The sequence below is a fragment of the Microchirus variegatus genome (genome assembly GCF_963457635.1).
Source record: "Microchirus variegatus genome assembly, chromosome: 4".
NCBI lineage: Eukaryota > Metazoa > Chordata > Actinopteri > Pleuronectiformes > Soleidae > Microchirus > Microchirus variegatus.
The window spans coordinates 1,604,518-1,621,429 of NC_139805.1; the positions used below are offsets into that span (position 1 = coordinate 1,604,518).

Here is a 16,912-nt window from a genome sequence, read left to right on the forward strand (position 1 = left end):
GAACCTCAGGGCTTCATAAACAAGGTAATGACACAGATACACACTAAAACAGCGTTAATTGGAACTTCTGGTCTAGGTCCGCTTTAACCAAAACTAGTTAATGCCTAACCCTAACCTAACCACAATTAACATCTTAGCCCTAAATGTAACCACTTCATCAGAAATGAGGTTCTGTCTCATGAGGACCAGGTCTTGGACAGTATTTATGCTAGAAAAGATCCTAAAGAGGTGAAAAATACAAGTACTCACACACATACAGACACATTCTCGTACAGATGTCTTAGGGAGGACACTCATAGACATAATTCCCTAGCTCGTTACCCTAACCTTATCCATCCAACTAAATGACTAACCCTAAAGGTCCTGTTACACTTCTGATACAACCTGCGCCATCAACATGCAACGAGCAGGCTGCGTGTGCAGCCCAGATTTTGGAACCGCTTAAAGAGCATGTTGGTTGTGCGGACACAGCGCATGCACCAACTGAATTTCCACCCCACTGGTAGGTGGAGTATTAAGCCCCACTCAACAAGCAGAAAAAAAATAAAAAATTCAACCACAGAAGAAGTAGTCACCAAGGTTAGTCTTCCAACTGGCGACCCACGAACCGGAGGACACCGCGACTTCCCTGCCCGACAGACCTTTCAGATGATGAGCCCCGAGAACCAGATGTGTCAGAGGGAGCTCTAGCATTGTTCTCTTCTTCTTTGGTAGGAATGCCTCCTATTCCCTGCGTCCAGACATACTGCCACCCAATTGTGAACTCAGATACACAGTACAGGACCATGACGCACAAGCATAACCAGGGTCCTCGCACATGTCGCGTGTGCCAAAGTCCACCAAAATTAACAATACTACTCTGAAATTTGACTATTTCCTTAGAAATTAGGTACAGCATCATTAGGACCCGGTCTGGTCTCCTGGTCTCCATGAGGTGCTGACAAGGTCATTAGTGTGTATGCCAGAAAAAGTTCCTCAAGAGGACAGTGGTTCTTGTGTGAGTTGTCATGCTGCAAGATTTTCTTTGCCCACACACACACACACAGACACACACACACACACGCCTTCTCTGTCTGTGTCCCAGTGCGTCTGCCGCCAAGGCCGTCCTTTCATTTCAGTGCTGCATGTCAAACCTTCCCTCTCCACCTCTCCACACTGCTAAACGTTCGGCACCAATCAATTTTTAATAATGGCAATCGCCACGCTGCCGGGAGGAATGGAGGGGGCTGAGGAGTGGAGTTGGGTGGGTGGGTGTGTGTGGGGTGAGCGAGGGTGGATAGTGGTGTGAGGAAAGGGCGAAAGCTGAGGGTGAAAAGGAAGGAGGGAAAAAAAAGGTCAAGGTTCTGTGTGACGGAGCATCATTGTTTTGCTAAATGTCATTAAATCTTTTATTCCGCATTTGCTGACACAGCCATCATCTTAATGAACGCTGGAGCTTTCGAATGATTCACCGAATGGAGGAACCTTGGAGCATGGGGGGGGGGCAGCGCTGTCACGACACAAATGCAATTAACGCTCGGACCTTCACCCTCGTCTGAAGCTTTCCTGCTGCTAATATTAAATCTCATAATACTCCAGAACACTTATTTAAAACAAAGTTATCCATTCCTCGCTCTCGCTTGTCTCCTCCCTCCATTGGACAGCTGAGAGAACCCTGCTAATGTTTTTAATGCGCTATGATGCATTATTTATCAGACCGGCTGTTGATATGAAAAAAGGATGAGAGCGGATAAAAAAAGGGGAAGAAAGGGAGTTAAAAAATTCTTTAAAAAAGAATTAAAAAAAAATAAAATGGAAGAGAAAGAAAGAGCAGAAATTGTAAAAGAAGCATTTGAATAAAATATGGGATGGATTCAGAAAAGAGTAAGAAGGGTGAACCCAATGAGGGTGAGAAAATAATAAGAAAAAGTAAAAAAAAAAGAGGAGGAGGAAAAGGAAGAGACAGAGTGGAGGAATGAGGAAAAGAGGACATTGGGGAGATGAGGACATAGATCAGCGTATGGGACAAGGTCAATCCAGTGCTCCCAGGGGGACCGTAAGCCTGCATACATATGAGCGCCTTTACTGTGACCCATACAAATGGTCTGGCCTCAATCTGACCTAATTGTGTTCCACGTCCTGGTTTTATGTATGCAAGCACTGGTGTTAACCTGCACAGTATGCAATGACACTGACACTGACTTTCTGAGGTCCCACTTCATTCACTTAGATCACCATGCTCTCAGATTTTTGTGTTTCCACAGAATTTTCTGTATAACTTTTTGAAGTTTATAAAAAGAGTAGTTGCAACACTCTCTCTCCAAAAATCTTAACTCTTCAGTGATTGTTCTGAGCTGTGGTGTTTTACCCTAAGGATGCTAAGGATTATTAATGGTTATCATTATTATTATCATGATCATTATTATTGGATATAAAACGGCACAATCCCTCGATATGACTAATGATTAAAACAGTAGGCTGAACTTATATGCTTGCTCCCTCTCCAACTATCCATCCATCCATTATCTACCTCTTTATCCTCCACCAGAGGGTCGCTGGGGGTGCTGTGCCTATCTCAGCAGACATTGGGCGATAGGCGGGGTACACCCTGGACAGTTCACCAGTCCATCACAGGGCCAAATATAGAGACAAACAACCATTCACTCACACACTCACACCTACGGTCAATTTAGAGTGACCAATTCACCTAATCCCCATAACGCATGTTTTTGGACTGTGGGAGGAAGCCGGAGAACCCGGAGAAAACCCACGCACACACGGGGAGAACATGCAAACTCCTTTCAGAAAGGCCCTTGTTCCGAAGATGTTCCAAACAGGGTCCAAACGGGGTCTCGAACCCAGGAACTTATTAGACAATTTACGTCTACTTCTGCTGCGACGTGAGTATCAAAAAGATGAACTGCTGCAGTTGGGTGCAGGGGCATGTCGGATATCGCCAAAAAGCAAAAACAAACAAACCAACAAACAAAAACAACTACAACAGCTAAAAACAATACTATGGAGCCCAGTGAAAGTGGTCACTATTGTGTATCTTTTATTTAGTCTTCTACTTTCAATAGGTCTGCCGATGATACAATAAAAAAAATATTGGGTACTGCCCCAAGTTGTAAAACATAAGGTTCCCTGCAATCATTAATGGGTAACAACTATGTTTATAACCGGAAGATAATTCACATTGTTAGTCCTGCAGCAGAAATTGCACATCACAGACAAAAAGTAAGCAGATGAAGACGAAATTAGCATTTTCACCCAGGTCTTACGTTCCCATTAATGCTGGAATAAGTTGATAAAAACCGGCCTGTCTTGTCCCCTGGTAATTAAACAGGTTTTTTGACCAGTGGGGATGGGGTATTAGAATAGCATAAAAATAAAGATGTACTCCACTGTACTATCCACTATCCCACTATCTAGATCGCGATCTATGCCAAAGGTACTGTACACTAAGAAATGAGATATTAAAATGGGTGCTGTTCTTCCCAAAATGCCAAAATCTCCTTTAATCAGTGAAAATAAATTATATCCTCCCTAAACTTTCAACGTGTCTTATCATAACATGTTTTTTTTGCTATGAGGGAGTTTTTTAACTACATTTTAATTTTGCATTTTGTTTAAATATTAATTTGAAAGATCTATAATCCAGTACACGAACCTGATATATTAGCCCCTTAATTTTGTCAGTAAGTGTTCGGCAGAAACATGTCAAATGTCTTATAGTATTTACTAGCTAAAGTTCAAAATGATGCTGAAGGGCGAAAACCATTATTTTCCTTTGTGAGACAAAGCTGAGTGCAATTCCATGTGCTCACTATAAGTGCTCTCTGTTACCCATTGCACATAAACTGCTTCCCAGTCAGTTTTTATCATCCTGCTCATAACAGGGTGTGTTAGCACCAGCCCACTGGACACCTGATCCCAAAACAGTTGTTAAACCCACGGATAGCTCCCTGAGGATGTCTGTGGTGGATTTAGCCAAAGCCAGATGGCAGCATTGAGCAGTGGCAGCAATACAACATACAGACAATACAACGTTACTTCCTCTAGTGCTGGTATGAGAATAAAATACCTTCTACATATATATGTATATATATATAGCTTCACAAAGCTTACACACAACCACACAAAGGCTTGCCTCACACACACATGCATATGTAGACTCACAAATTGGCCTAGGCCTATTCAAGCCATGGAAACATACAGTACAACAGAAATCAAATTAGTATACATGCAGGCTAACACAATAGATATGTAAATGTAACCTCATGAGTCGACGTGTGCGGTAAATTGGTTCATCTCTCAGGATGCACTCCTAACACCTCGCATGTAGCAATGCCGTTTTACCCTCTGCCTCGTAAATGTGACTGTATATTTCGTCCACGCGCGCACACGCAGAGGCTTACAGCACCATTGTTGCTGAACGTCCACCTCAGCAGGCTTGTGTCAGAGTGGCCTTGGTATGCCACATGATTGACAGCTCAAAAAGAACTGCGGCCAACATGAGCGCATGGGCACACACACACACACACACACACACACACACACACACACACACACACACATTCTTGTACTTGCTGTATACTGAGGACCATCATTTCCACTTTATAAATCAACACAATTACAAATATCTACTTCATGAATGACATCGACAAAGAACTACTGGTTGCAGTACCATAACATGTCTGCAGGTGGAGCCCCAGAGCAAAAAAAAAAAAAAAAACATTTTTGAAAAAAAATGTTGGTCCAAAATTTGACAAAAACGTCATACTATACTATGTCGTCCAAAATTTGAAAAAAATATTTTTGAAAAAAAATGTTGGTCCAAAATTTGACAAAAACCTCATACTATACCATGTCGTCCAAAATTAGAAAAAACAAATTGAAAAAAAGTTTGGTCCAAAATTTGACAAAAACGTCATACTATACTATGTCGTCCAAAATTTGAAAAAAAAAATTGAAAAAAATTTTGACAAAAAAATTGACAAAAACGTCATACTATACTATGTCGTCCAAAATTTGAAAAAGAAAATTTAAAAAAAAAATTGGTCCAAAATTTAAAAAAAACGTCTTACTATACTATGTCGTCCAAAATTTGAAAAAAAAAATGTGAAAAAAATTGTTGGTCCAAAATTTGACAGAAACGTCATACTATACTGTCGTCCAGAATTTGAAAAAAAAAATTTGAAAAGAAGTTTTGGTCCAAAATTTGACAAAAACGTCATACTATACTATGTCGTCCAAAATTTGAAAAAAACATTTTTGAAAAAAAATGTTGGTCCAAAATTTCACAAAAACGTCATACTATACTATGTCGTCCAAAATTTGAAAAAAAAAATTTGAAAAAAAAATTGGTCCAAAATTTAAAAAAAACGTCTTACTATACTATGTCGTCCAACATTTGAAAAAAAAAATGTGAAAAAAATTGTTGGTCCAAAATTTGACAGAAACGTCATACTATACTGTCGTCCAGAATTTGAAAAAAAAAATTTGAAAAGAAGTTTTGGTCCAAAATTTGACAAAAACGTCATACTATACTACGTCGTCCAAAATTTGAAAAAAAAAATTAAAAAATTTTTTGGGTCCAACATTTGACAAAAACGTCATACTATACTATGTCGTCCAAAATTTGAAGACAAATAATTGAAACAATTTTTTGGTCCAAAATTAGATTTTTTTTTTTTTCTTTGTGACAAATTAAGTATAGCATGTTATAGCAACCTAAGGAAGTGATTTCAATGAAAACAAAGTGAGGACCGGCCATAATGTCCTCACTCCGTAAAAATGACCTCACTCTGTTGGTTAAAAACCCTCACTGGTCCTCAGTATGACGCAAGTACAAGAACACACACACACACACACACACACACACACACACACACACACACACACACACACACACACACACACACACACACACGCACACACACACACACTTGCTACACTTCTCTGTTGATTATGTAACTCAATGACAGCGCTCTGCCTCAGTGCTGCCATAGATTCCCTGCTAACTAGAAGCTGAGGGAATTCATAGTCTGCATGCAGTCTGTGCTGTACCAAACTGGTGAGTCATTCTTCTGAATCAGTCTGGTACGACCCAAATGTCTATAGCGAGGCCCACAAGATTAGCTCAAAACAGCATGGGACTATAGTTTGCTTTATTGGATTCTGCCGCTGAAATGGGACAAAATTGAAGTCCTCGATCTAAGTTGTGCTGCTTATGGTATTGATTTAGCTTTGTACAAAACCACAAAAGCGGCGTTGCAAAAGCGGCATTTCTGTGACAATTCTGTGGGATTTTTTAAATGTATTTTTATCCACTGAATTTCTGTGTTCTACCTTGTTATGTCAAATGTGCTTCAGATTCAGTTTATTACCAGTACTAGCCTCCCAAGCAGCGCACAAACAAACACATGCTACACAACACTCGCAGGGAGAAGACGGCACAGCCACTCACACTCATATTATTCTCTGTGACAAAAAAAAAAAGAATATTGAAAGTGTGCTTCATGAAATGCAGGAGACAAGGTAGGGTTTTCAGCCTCTTCTAGCAGATGTGTTGTTGAGAGAGAGAGAGAGAGAGAGAGAGAGAGAGAGAGAGAGGAAGACAGGGCACTGGCCAGGTCATTTCATTATCACAGTGAGAAAGCACTCCATGAAACTCTCCCAGGGAAGCAAGGAATGCCTTTATAATGTTGCCCCCTCTTCTATTGTCAAAACTTTCTCTATTTTACATTCTGCAGCTGAAGAAGCTTTTTTCCTTTGACTGTTCTGTCATTCTGTCTTCATTCTATTTGAATGTTTGAGGGGTTTTTTTGTGCTCGCTGTTCATCCATGTATTTACCGATTCTGAAATGTCATGCATTTACATATATATATATAAAAAAGACAAAGAGCCATGAAATATGTTGAAAAGTTCTTCTCTTGGCATTGTTCCATGTAATTACATATTTGGAAGTAGTTTTTTTGTTGTTGTTTTTTTGAAGCTTCTCAGCAGAAGCAATTCCAGTGGGTGTAAGTGTAACCAAATGCCCACATTCATACTGTCAAATGAATCACTGGCACTCGACCCAGATCTGCTTTCCGAAAGTATCTCGGCATACAACACACACGACTCATCTTGGGATGGAAACATGCCAATGGAAACATTAGCTGAACAAATGTGGTCATAACCCTGATACATTTTTGGGAAACTGGGTCTTTGTATGGAGAAAAACAAACAACAACAAAAACCACCTGATTGCAAGAAAATCCACAAACTAACATTTAGCACACATGTAAAGGATTTCACTGGTGGTCACGAAGAGGACAACCTTTTAATAAGTATTGATTTTACATTATTTCACAGATGCCTTAAGATTGTATAGAATACCTCCCACATTTCAGGCAATGCTCCTACACTAAAAATACATTTCCATTTCATTTTGACTTTTGCAGCCTCTTGAGTCACCGAAGTATTTTTACAAAGGGCAGCTCACACCCTTTCACCACAGTTACTGTGCCACTGCAGACTGCAGAGAGAAGTGCTGTAATGTGACTAATGGAACTGGCTTGTGTGCGGCGGTAAGTTATTTTTTTCCCATGGCACATAATGTGTTCATCGGGGGTGAAATTCAGGTCAATCAGTCAAAAAGCATCGCCTCACCTCATACTCACTGATCCTTTTAGCAAGTGCACAGACTAATCTTGGTAACAAACATTTCTTCCAGCCAAACAAGTCACGTAGAAAGCAGAACTAGAGACGCATTCTTTTTTTTGTGAATAACATCAAGGTTAGGAATATCTAATAGTCTGTGATCCTAACAACACGCTAACTCATGTTCTATTCAGTGGTTCTGCATAGAACATGAGCGCAGTGACAACATGTTTGTGCATTTCATACATGCATGGCAAAATATGTTTTACGACACAGTGACACCAAATTCAGGCTTGTCAGAAAAGTAGGTTCAAAACCGGGCGGCACACTTTTAGGAAAACCGTTCATGCACAATGTTGTTGAATATTGCAAAGACTTTATTTCAAATGAAGTCTTACATTAGTTGTACGCCCTTGCGGTATTCAGCTGACAGCCAGCTGACTGTAATCTATTTGTCCCACACCAATCACAACCAGTCTAAAATCAAAGTGGTCCATTTCAATAACACTTGTCTTTGACTCATTTCTTGCTACACCAATGCTGCCTCACACTGCTGCTGCTGGCATAGCTTTGCCACCACCAGCCCAGCCTCCACCTTTCTAGATACATTTTGCCTGGATCAGAAATGTAAACTACTATATAGTGTCTTACTTGTGCTCACTCCTATATGAGGTGCCATGCAATATGCTCCCTGTTTGGTTTAGCTTGTCTAATCCAGAGAGCACCAAACGTGTGGAGCCATCAATGCCATGTCTAAGAGTACTTCCATTTGTTACAGAGTATGGTCTAATAATAACGTATTATCAATGTTCCTGAATGATGCCCATTAGGACAGGGATAATGATCAGAAGTAAATTACAGACTCTAGCTTTAATCTTCTCTAGTCTTCTTTAAGGACACCCTTATTTCCACGTTGGCCCATGCATTTTTTCTGCTGTTGTATTAACACAAAAAACATAAATTGTTGATATGAAGGTTGGTATGTGTTTGTGGGAATATTATCCATCTGTTGTGGTCAACACAATAGTCTTAGCCAATAATTTACTACAGTGGTCATTGTTGATGACACACCAACAAAATAATTAAAGCTCACATAGAGTGGTCCTGTTGCACATAATATATGTTAGTTATGAAGGTCTACATACATACGTTAACTTGTTTTTATGGTCAAAAACTTTCTAGTTGCTGTAAATGAGTCAATATAAATCTCTTCTTACTGAGGCTTTCCTTAGCCACGGTATGTCAGACTGAAATCTCACACCAAGAAGACAGAGTGTGTTGTGATTGGCCAGCCAGTGTAGAGCCTTCCCAACTGTCTTGTGATTGGCCAATGCCCGGAAGTGACATAATGTGCACACCAGCTCTCAGAAGCGCAGCTCCCCTCTTCTGGAATACAGTATGGCCAAACAGAAAACCTTCCTTTTGATGTTAAAGGAAATCATATTTTAGAGAGATCAATGTTTTTTTTTCTTCTAGCTGCAATCTCTTCTGTTTTATCCCTTCTCATGTTTACTGAAAGACAGAGGTTGGCAATCTGTTTCACGTCAGATCTGGGAGGATCTGGCCCAGTTGTTTGGGCTGGGATGGAGTAGCAGTGGAGAGCTGCAGTCAGGCTGAGTGGACAGAGCTAAATAAATGAGAAAAGCACCCAGATGAATTATGAATTGGCACAGACTGTGTCATCTTTGGCTATTATGCTGCAGCAGTGGCTCGTAGAACAGCAATGTGGCAGCAGTGTCCATTATGGCATGTTACATGATGACGATATTAATATAAAAGCTATTGAAGCGCAGCAGACCGGTGAAAATACAGACCAGGACTTGGCTAGAGGGTGCAGTTTCGGCACTTAAGGACTGCTTTGCACGTACAGACTGGGGGGTCTTCAAGACAGGAGCCTCCCAGGGAGTCCAGATTGACATTTATGAGTATGCTGAGGTGGTAACCAGCTACTTCGTTAAGTGCACAGAGGATGTTACTGTACTGAAGACCTTCACTGCACGTGGCAACCACAAACCATGGATGACTTCAGAGGTGTGCTCGCTACTGACAGCCAGTGATGCAGCCTTCAGGACGGTGGACAAGACTGCTCTCCGTTCAGCTAGGTATGCGCTCTCTAAAGGGATAAAGGCAGCGAAACGTACCTACGCTGAAGAAATCCAGGATCACCTCTGTGACACAGGGAACTCCAGACGGATGTGGCAGGGGGTCCAAGCGCTGACGGATTACAATTCCAGGCAGGCGGTCTACAGCGACGACGCTTCTCTTCCAGACAGGCTCAACAACTTCTTTGCACGTTTCGAAGCACCGCACACTACAACCAGAGGGAGCCACGGCCCTTCTCCAACTGCTGTGGGGCCATCGCTCATCATCAGCGTAGCAGACACACGGAAAACCCTCATGAGGGTTGACCCACGGAAAGCGGCAGGACAGACAACATCCCGGGACGTGTGCTCAGAGACTGCGCTGGCGAGCTGGCAGAGGTACTGACTGACATTTTCAACATCTCCCTCAGCCAGGCCATCGTCCCCAGGTGCTTCAAAACATTTGTTGCGAACAAACCTGTTGCATCCTGTCTGAATGACTACCGCCCCGTCGACATCAACTGTGATGAAGTGCTTTGAACGGCTCGTCACACATCACAGCCAGCCTCCCTGCAACACTTGATCCGTACCAGTTTGTTTATCGTCCAAACCGCTCTACAGAGGATGCAATATCCACCACCTTGCACTCCGTCATCAGAGACTAATGGAGAAACTCCTTCTACTTGGCCTTAACACCGCCACATGTCTCTGGATCCTGGACTTTCTGACTGAAAGACCACAGACGGTCCGTGTTGGAAAAAACATCTCCAATTCCATCACACTGAGCACTGGATCCCCCCAAGGCTGTGTGCTCAGCCCACTGCTGTTCACACTGATGACACATGACTGTGCACCCAGACACAAGGGGAACCAGATCATCAAGTTCGCGAACAACACCACCGTGGGGGGACTCGTCCATGGAAATGAGTAAGCAATGTACAGGGACGAAGTTCAACACCAGGAGGACTGGTGCAGGGAAAACAATCTGCTGCTCAACGTGGACAAAACGAAGGAGATGATCATCGACTTCCGGAAGTCACAACCCTAGCACGCCCCCCTCAGCATCAACGGCCGTACAGTGGAGAGAGTGGAGAACATCAAGTTCCTCGGAGTGCAGATATCGCAGGACCTGAGCTGGAATAAGAACACCTCTCATATCACAAAACGGGCCCAGCAGAGACTGTACTTTCTGAGGAAGCTGAAACAAGCCACTCTCCCGCCCAGCATCCTCAAGACCTCCTACAGAGGTGTAGTTGAGAGCATCCTGACATACTGCATATCTACATGGTACTCCAGCTGCAGTATGTCAGACAAAAAAGCCCTGCAGAGGATCGTCAGGGGGGCGGAGAGGGTCATCTGAGATTCCCTCCCCTCTATCCAAGAACTATTCCAGACCAGCCGCAAGAAGAGGGCACTGACCATCATCAAGGACCTCTTACACCCTCTCAACAAACTCTTTGAACTGCTGCCATCAGGCAAACGCTTCCGGAGCATAAAAGGCAAAACCTTCAGACTGATCAACAGCTTCATTCCACAAGCTGGAATTTTTTGTAGTTACATATCATTCCACTTGGCACTTTAACCTTATTGCAATTTTACAGGCTGCTGCTATAAATCATTTACATTGATCACTACACTGACAATTGCTGCTTAACGTCTTAGGGAAGTGTGAATGTGTGTGTGTAGTAGTGATGCGCGGGTTGGGTTTTTTTCCAACCCGCGGGTCCCGCATTTATTTAATCATTTGACCCGCACCATCCCGCATGCACAATCGCATCTGTTTTCACAACCCGCCCCACCCCGCCCCGCTGCTATTAAATACACGTTAAATATGTCATTGAACAAGGCTTTTATTCTGTCTGACAAATGTGCTTGAACACAGCGGCACTGGAAACGACAAATTAAAATCTTAATAAAATATATATATATATATATATAGCCTACCCCTCCTTGAACTGGCACCTTATCGTGGTGGAGGGGTTTGAGTATCCGTATGATCCCAGGAGCTACGTTGTCCGGGGCTTAATGCCCCTGGTAGGGTCTCCCAAGGCAAACAGGTCCTAGGTGACGGATCAGACGAAGAGCAGTTCACTTAACCCCTTATGAGAAAATGCTACAACAAGTCGAGTACGTCGCCCGGACTGGCGTTACCGGGGCCCCATCCTGGAGCCAGGCCCGGGAGGGGGGCTCGCAGGCGAGCGCCTGGTGGCCGGGTCTTTGCCCACGAGACCCGGCCGGGCTCAGCCCGAAAGAGCGACGTGGGCGCCCTTTCAAGTGGGCCCACCACCCACATGAAGGGCCATAAGGGGCCGGTGCAATGTGATATGGGTGGCAGTCGTGGGCGGGGGCCCCGACGGCCCAATCGCGGGACAACAATCCTAGCTATGGGGACATGGAATGTCACCTCGCTGGGGGGGAAGGAGCCTGAACTTGTGCGGGAGGTGGAGCGATACCGACTAGAAATAGTCGGGCTCACCTCCACGCACAGTCTGGGCTCTGGAACCCAACTCCTTGAGAGAGGCTGGACTCTCTACTACTCTGGAGTTGCCCAAGGTGAGAGGCGGCGGGCTGGTGTGGGCTTGCTTATAGCTCCCCAGCTCAGCCGCCATGTGTTGGAGTTCTCCCCGCAGAGCGAAAGGGTCGCGTCCCTCCGCCTTCGGGTGGGGGGTAGGTCTCTCACTGTTGTTTCGGCTTACGGGCCGAACAGCAGTGCGGAGTACCCGGCCTTTTTGGAGTCCCTGGAAGGCGTACTGGAAAGTGCTCCAACCGGGGACTCCGTAGTTCTGTTGGGAGACTTCAATGCTCACGTGGGTAATGACAGTGTGACCTGGAGGGGCGTGATTGGGAGGAATGGCCTCCCCGATCTGAACCCGAGTGGTGTTTTGTTATTGGACTTCTGTGCTAGTCATGGTTTGTCCATAACAAACACCATGTTCAAACATAAGGGTGTCCATCAGTGCACGTGGCACCAGGACACCCTAGGCCGGAGGTCAATGATCGACTTTGTGGTCGTGTCATCTGGCCTCCGACCGCATGTCTTGGACACTCGGGTGAAGAGAGGGGCTGAGCTGTCAACCGATCACCACCTGGTGGTGAGTTGGATCCGCTGGCGGGGGAGGAAGCTGGACAGACTTGGCAGGCCCAAGCGTGTTGTGAGGGTCTGTTGGGAACGCCTGGCGGAATCACCTGTCAGGGAGGTCTTCAACTCCCACCTCCGGGAGAGCTTTGACCAGATCCCGAGGGAAGCTGGAGATATTGAGTCAGAGTGGACCATGTTCTCCACTTCCATTGTGGACGCGGCTGTTCGAAGCTGCGGCCGTAAGGTCTCCGGTGCCTGTCGTGGCGGCAATCCCCGAACCCGGTGGTGGACGCCGGAAGTAAGGGATGCTGTCAAGCTGAAGAAGGAGTCCTATCGAGCCTGGTTGGTTCGAGGGACTCCTGAGGCAGCTGACAGGTACCGACAGACCAAGCGGACGGCGGCCCGAGCAGTCGCAGAAGCAAAAACTCGGGTCTGGGAAAAGTTCGGGGAGGCCATGGAGGAGGACTACCGGTCGGCCTCGAAGAGATTCTGGCAAACTGTCCGGCGCCTCAGGAGGGGGAAGCAGTACTCCGCCAACACTGTCTACAGTGGGGGTGGGGAGCTGTTGATCTCGACTGGGGACATCGTTGGGCGGTGGAAGGAATACTTCGAGGATCTCCTCAATCCCACTGACACGCATTCCCCAGAGGAAGCAGAGGCTGGGGACTCAGGGGTCGACTCATCCATTACCCAAGCTGAAGTCACTGAGGTGGTTAGAAAGCTGCCCAGTGGCAAGGCACCGGGAGTGGATGAGATCCGACCTGAGTACCTTAAGTCTCTGGATGCTGTAGGGCTGTCCTGGTTGACACGTCTCTGCAGCATTGCGTGGCGGTTGGGGACAGTGCCTCTGGAATGGCAGACCGGGGTGGTGGTCCCTCTTTTTAAAAAGGGGGATCGGAGGGTGTGTTCCAACTATCGGGGGATCACACTCCTCAGCCTCCCGGGGAAAGTCTATTCCAGGGTACTGGAGAGGAGAGTTCGGCCGATAGTCGAACCTCGGATTCAAGAGGAACAATGCGGCTTTCGTCCTGGCCGTGGAACACTGGACCAGCTCTATACCCTTCGCAGGGTGCTCGAGGGTTCATGGGAGTTTGCTCAACCAGTCCACATGTGTTTTGTGGACTTGGAGAAGGCTTTCGACCGTGTCCCTCGTGGCATTCTGTGGGGGGTGCTCCGGGAGTATGGGGTCGGGGGCCCTTTGCTAAGGGCCGTGCGGTCCCTGTACGACCGGAGCAGGAGCTTGGTTCGCATCGCCGGCAGTAAGTCAGACTTGTTCCCAGTGCATGTCGGACTCCGGCAGGGCTGCCCTTTGTCACCGGTTCTGTTCATTATTTTTATGGACAGAATTTCTAGGCACAGCCGGGGGCCGGAAGGGGTCCAGTTCGGGAGCGGTTGGATTCCATCTCTGCTCTTTGCAGATGATGTGGTCTTGATGGCTCCTACGAACCAGGAACTCCAGAATGCGCTGGGGCGGTTTGCAGCCGAGTGTGAAGCGGCGGGGATGAGAATTAGCACCTCTAAGTCCGAGGCCATGGTTCTCGACCGGAAAAAGGTGGCTTGCTCCCTCCGGGTCAGTGGAGAGATCCTGCCTCAGGTGGAGGAGTTTAAGTATCTTGGGGTCTTGTTCACGAGTGAGGGAAGGATGGAGCGTGAGATTGACAGGCGGATCGGTGCAGCGGCCGCAGTAATGCGGTCATTGTATCGGTCCGTTGTGGTGAAGAAGGAGCTGAGCCGAAAGGCAAAGCTCTCGATTTACCGGTCAATCTACGTTCCTACCCTCACCTATGGTCATGAGCTTTGGGTTATGACCGAAAGAACAAGATCCCGGATACAAGCGGCTGAAATGAGTTTTCTCCGCAGGGTGGCGGAGCGCTCCCTTAGAGATAGGGTGAGGAGCTCTGTCACCCGGGAGGAGCTCGGAGTAGAGCCGCTGCTCCTCCACATCGAGAGGAGCCAGCTGAGGTGGCTCGGGCATCTGAATCGGATGCCCCCTGGACGCCTCCCTCGGGAGGTGCTCCGGGCATGTCCCACCGGGAGGAGACCCAGAGGAAGACCCAGGACACGCTGGAGTGACTACGTCACCCGGCTGGCCTGGGAACGCCTTGGGGTCCCCCCGGAAGAGCTGGAGGAAGTGTCCTGCGAGAGGGAGGTCTGGGCGTCCCTTCTCAGACTGCTGCCCCCGCGACCCGGCCCCGGATAAGCGGTGGAAAATGGATGGATGGATGGATGGATATATAGCCTACGTATAAAAAATAAACAATAAATAATTAAATAAATCATAAAATAATATGATAATGACTTGCGTTGGAATTTTGTTACTTTTTAGGAAGCCTGTTACACTACTCTGAGACCCCCCACAATCATGTCGTGTCATGCTGGACGTACCCGTCTTGTGGCTCTCATGCTTGGATAGCGTATCACAAGAATTGCACTTCATGTAACCAATGCTGCTGTCGTCTACTGCACTAATTACCTCACAGAAATTGTCCCAAACATGAGATTTAGCAGCTTGTCCTTCTTTTCTTTTAACTTTGTATTCTCCCGACGGTAATCTTTCCCTCACTTCTTCCATCTTCCCCGCTTCTTTTGATACTGGTTTGTTGTGGCCGCTGCTTGGCGCTTTTGTGACGTCAGGTCGCAGGTGGATTTACCAGACATATTTAATCCTTCATGACCCGCCCCACCCGCCCCGCCAATAAAGTGAACATTTCTTGACCCGACCCAACCCGATCCGCGGGTAACCCGCGAGACCCGCGGGTTAAGGGTCGGCCCGCGCATCACTAGTGTGTAGTGTGTGTGTGTGTGGGGGGGGTGTGCTGCTTTAGGTGTACATGTTTTAAATCTTGAGCTCCCTGAGAAACACTCTCTCTTTTTGTTGCACTACTGTTGTATGTACAGCTAAATGACAATAAAAAGTGATTTGATTTGATAAAAGCAAATGTTTTAATGACTGGTTACACTCTCATTTACTAGGGATGGCTCAATGTCAGTTTTTTGGTATCCAATACCAATATTACAGTGTTGATTATGTACCGATATCAGTCCAATCGAGCTCCAAAAACATGACTCCGTTTGCTCAAAGCTCGATACCATGGCAGGCAACAATGCAATAAAAAAAGAATGGGGCGGCTGCTGGATTCAAATTGTCAGAGTTCATGGCGCACAATCCACGGAGATTGACCGATATATTCGCAAAACTTGACAGACTAAATATATCCTTATAATGCCCCCCACACGCTTTTTACGAGTTACGAGAGAACAGCCGGAGAGAACATTATTCCAGACCTGCAGTATCCTAACAGTAACTTCTCCTCATCTTACATACAGAGAGTCAGTGAAAATTTACAAGAGACTGGAGGGAAACAAATGGACGCAATCTGGCTTTGTGACAGGCATTGAACTCTGGAGTGTACCAGCAAAAGATAGCATTGTTGTCACTGCGCTGGAATTGTCACGTAAGCATAACACAACTGGCAGTGTAATGTAAATAATTGCTGGGTTAATGTTGCTGTGCAAGAGTAGCTCTTCGTAAATCTAGTCTCACTCCATTATTTACTAAGAGCTAACCATGAAATCCGCTGCTTGTGGGTTTCCATCACTCTGTCGTCTGGTTTCATAGCAACAATTCACCTCCGCCCTCTTTCTGGAACTTTGAGGTTCCAGTAAAATGCCATTCTCCCTCTGTTTTTGACATTCTGGGGCATAACCTCTATTCACCATCTTCACTTTAATGATAAAAACAGCTGACATCTTGCCTGATTTGTGTGTTGTCTCGTACATATATATGTCTATAGAGGTAAACAGTGTCATTGGCTGCCAGAGGGTGGTTGCTTGAACTCAGTTACTGCATTTCTATACAGTGCTTTCACAAAATTACCTTACCTATTCTGCTTGTCTTCTTTTCGCTTAAAATAAGTCCAAATAACTCACATGATCACTGCATCCTCTTTATAGTCTGTGCTTCATGAACCATTTTCTTGACATTTAGGCCTTAGACTATAGCCCGGATTTGTAAGCATATCCTATCAGAATCTGAAAAATAGATAATATCATTATCTATCTATCTAGTCCAGTCTTCCACATGGATTTAGTTAGAGGCCATGCCCTGGAAAACAAGTAGTCTAA

General features: G+C 45.5%; 1 protein-coding gene across 2 annotated transcripts in view; it reads right to left on the minus strand.

Moving 5' to 3' along the window:
• The window catches only part of celf4 (CUGBP, Elav-like family member 4), a gene marked incomplete at both ends in the record, with an annotated part of 118,033 nt that overhangs the window by 29,001 nt on the left and 72,120 nt on the right, over positions 1–16,912 (minus strand). The gene's annotated exons all lie outside the window — the stretch shown is intronic.